This window comes from Carcharodon carcharias, chromosome 7, assembly GCF_017639515.1.
Source record: "Carcharodon carcharias isolate sCarCar2 chromosome 7, sCarCar2.pri, whole genome shotgun sequence".
Taxonomy (NCBI): Eukaryota; Metazoa; Chordata; class Chondrichthyes; order Lamniformes; family Lamnidae; genus Carcharodon; species Carcharodon carcharias.
In genome coordinates, this window is record NC_054473.1 from 125,341,897 (window position 1) to 125,345,939 (window position 4,043).

Below are 4,043 nucleotides of genomic sequence, written 5' to 3' on the forward strand. Positions count from 1 at the left end.
CTGCCTGCTCCCCGTGATCTGTTTTCTCTGACCCACTTTTAGTTCCTGTTGAAAGCTCCTATGACAGAAGGCAGAGTGTGTGTGTTGCTCTGCTGAGACTTTGGGTTTCCATTAAATAGTGCTGACTGAGAGTCATGTAAGTCATGCGTCAGATTATGAAACCACACACTGGATTTCTGTTCCATTTATTTTCTATTAACTCTTTAATTTTTGACGTTTTTCATAATTTAAACCCAGATGTTAGACTAAACGGAGCATCTTCCTTATCATTTGTTTTTAATTTAGTAGTTTTAATAGTTCTGGAGCACAAGTCCTCTGTACTTTTGTCAGCATTTGGTCAGGGCCCATAGCCTTTGTAGTATCTTGCTATCACATGGAGTGAATTGAATTGGCTGAAGTCTGGCATCTGTGATACTGCGGACCTCCGGAGGAGGCTGAAATGGATCGTCCATTTGGCACTTCTGGCTGAAGATTGTAGCAAATGCTTCAGCCTTATCGTTTGCACTGATGTGCTGGGCTTCCCCATCATTGAGGATGGGGATATTTGTGGAGCCTCCTCCTCCAATGAGTTCTTTAATTGTCCACCACTATTCACTACTGGATGTGGCAGGACTGCAGAGCTTAAATCTGATCCGTTGGTTGTGGGATCGTTTAGCTCTGTCTATCACTCACTGCTTATGCAAGTAGTCCTATGTTATAGATTCACCAGGTTGCCACATCATTTTTAGGTATGCCTGGTGCTGCTCTTGGCATGCCCTCCTGCACACTTCATTGAACCAAGGTTGATCCCCTGGTTTGATGGTAATGGTAGAGTGGGGGATATGCCGGGTCATGAGGTTACAGATTATGGTGGTATAAAATTCTGCTGCTGCTAATGGCCCACAGCACCTCATGGATGCCCAGTCTTGAGTTGCTAGATCTGTTCGAAATCTATCCCATTTAGCACGGTGGTAGTGCCACACAACACCATGGAGGGTATCTTTAGTGTGAAGGCAGGACTTCATCCCCACAATAACTGTGCGGTGGTCACTCCTACTGACACTGTCATGGACAAATGTATCTGTGACAGGCAGTTTAGTGAGGATGAGGTCAAGTATGTTTGTCCCCCTTGTTGGTTCCCTCACCACCTGCTGCAGACCCAGTCTAGCAGATATGTCATTTAGGACTCAGTCAGTAGTGGTGCTTCCAAGCCACTCTTGGTGCGGGATATTGAAGTCCCCCACCCAGAGTACATTCTGCACCCTTGCCACCCTGAGCGCTTCCTCCAAGTGGTGTTCAACATGGAGGAGCATTGATTCATCAGCTGAGAGAGGAAGGCACATGGTAATCAGCAGGAGGTTTCCTTGCCCACCTTTGACCTGATGCCATGAGACTTCAGGTGGTCCGGAATCGATGGTGAGGACTCCCAGGGCAACTCCCTCCGAACTGTATGCCACTGTGCTGCTACCTCTGCTGGGTCTGTCCTGCTGGCGGGACAGGACATACGCAGGGATGGTGATGGTGGTGTATGGAACATTATCTGTAAGGTATGATTTGGTGATGATGACTATGTCAGGCTGTTGCTTGACTAGTCTGTGAGACAGCTCTCCCAATTTTGACACTAGCCCCCAGATATTAGTAAGGAGGACGTTGCAGGGTCAACAGGATTGCCATTGATGCCACGTGGTCTGTTCCATTTCATTCCTTTTTTGTGACTTTGTGATGGTTTTGATACAACTGAGTGGCTTGCTAGGCCATTTCAGAGTCAACCATGTGTAAGCCGACCAGGTAAGGACGACAGATTTCCTTCCCTAAAGGACATTAGTGAACCAGATGGGTTTTTACATAGTCATCATCAGACTTTTAAATCCAGACTTTATTGAATTCAAATTTCACCATCTGCCGTGGCAGGTTTTGAACCTGGGACTCTGGATTTGTGGCTATGTACACCAAGATCCCACTGATCTTCAGTTCTTTCCAGGCTCCTACCATTCATTGTATAAACCCTTGCCTTGTTAGCCCTTTCCAAGTACGTTCCTCACATTTTTCCAGGTTGAATTTCATTTGCCACTGCTCTGTCTATTGATATCATCCTGCAGTTTATGGCTATCCTCCTCACTATTTACCACCCTACCAATTTGCGTGTCATCCGCGAACTTCTTGATCATACCCCCTACATTTAAGTCCAAATCATTTATGTGCACCACAAAGAGCAAGGACCCCAGCTCCAAGCCCTGCAGAACCCCACTGGAAACAGACTTCCAGTCACAGAAACATCCCTCTACCAGCACCCTATGCTTCCTGCCTCTTAGCCAATTTTGGATCCAATGTGCCACTTTGCCTTGGATCCCATGGGCTATTACTTTCTTGACCAGTCTGCCATGAGGGACCTTATTGAAAGCCTTGCTAAAGCCCATGTCGACCACATCAAATGCATTTCCCTCATCAACACTCCTGGCTACCTCATCAAAACATTCGATCAAATTCGCCAACACGACCTCTTAACAAATCCATGCTGACTATCCCTAATTAATCTGTGTCTCTCCAAGTGCAGATATATTCTGTCCCTCAGAATTCTCTCTAGTAACTTCCCCACCATCGCGGTTAGAGTGACTGGCCTGTAATTTCCTGGTCTATCCCTTCCTCCATTTTTTAGTAACATTAGCAGTCCTCCAGTCCTCTGGCACCTCACCTGAAAATTACTGCTAGGGTTCTTGATATCTCTTCCCTTGCCTCCCTCAACAGCCTAGGATACATCTCACCCAAGCCTGCGGACTTATCCACTTTTAAGGCCATTATACCCGCTAGTACCTCCTCTCTCCCTATGTTAATTTCCTCTAAAATTTCAATGTCCTCCACCCAGATTCTCATACCTGTGCCGCCCTTTTCCATTGTGAAGGCTGACACAAAGTATCATTGAGGACTGTACCCACATCTTCCGGGTCCACACACAGTTTACCTCTATGGTGCCTAACTGGCCCTATTCTTTCCCTAGTTATTCTCTTGCCCTTTATATAATTAAAAAGCACCTTTGAGCTTTCCTTTATTCTACCCACCAATGTTTTCTCATGCACTCCCTTAGCGTTCTTAATTTCCTTTTTAAGTTCCCACTGCACTTTTTATACTCCTCTAGAGATGCTGCCATATTGAGCCCTCAGTATCTGCCATTACCTTTTTTCTTAATCCTAACTTTTATGTCCTTTGTCAGCCAGGGTTCTCCAGACTTGATCCCCTTTTTGTCTTTATGGGAACATATTTGCCCTGTACTCTCGCTATTTCCTCCTTGAATGCCTCTCACACAGTTTTATCTGCAAGTAGCTGCTCCCAGTCCACTTGGGCCAAATCATATCTCATCTTATTAAAATTAGCCTTTCCCCAGTTTAGAACTTTTATTCCTGGCCCAACATTATCCTTTTCCATAACTATCCTAAATCTAACTGAGTTATGGTCACTATCTCCAAAATGCTCCCCTACTGATACGCCTTCCACCTGCCCGGGCTCATTTCCAAATATTAGCTCCAGAAATGCCCCCTCCCTTGTTGGGCTTTCTACGTACTGGCTATAAAGGTTCTCCTGGATGCAGCTTAAGAACTTTGTTCCCTCCCAACCTTGCACACTAAAAATATCCCGGTTAATATTTGGGTAGTTAAAATCCTCTACTATTACTGCCTTATCATTCTTACACTTCTCTGATATTTGACAACACATATGATCCTCTATCTCTCCCTAACTGTTTGAGGGCCTATGGTACACATCCGACAGGATGTTTACCCCTTTTGTGTTTTTCACTTCAACCCATATGACCTCATTTGATGATCCTCCCAAGATAACATCCCTTCCCAATACTATAATTGATTCCTTGATCAACATTGCAACACCCCCACCCATCTTCTTCTAACTCCCGCTCTATCTCACCTGAATACCCTATAACCAGGAATGCTAAGCTGCCAATCCTGCCCTTCTTTTAGCCAAGTCTTGGTCATAGCTATGATAACATACTCCCACGTGCCTATCTGTGCCCTCAGCTCATCTGTCTTATTCCTCAGGCTCCTTGCATTAAAATA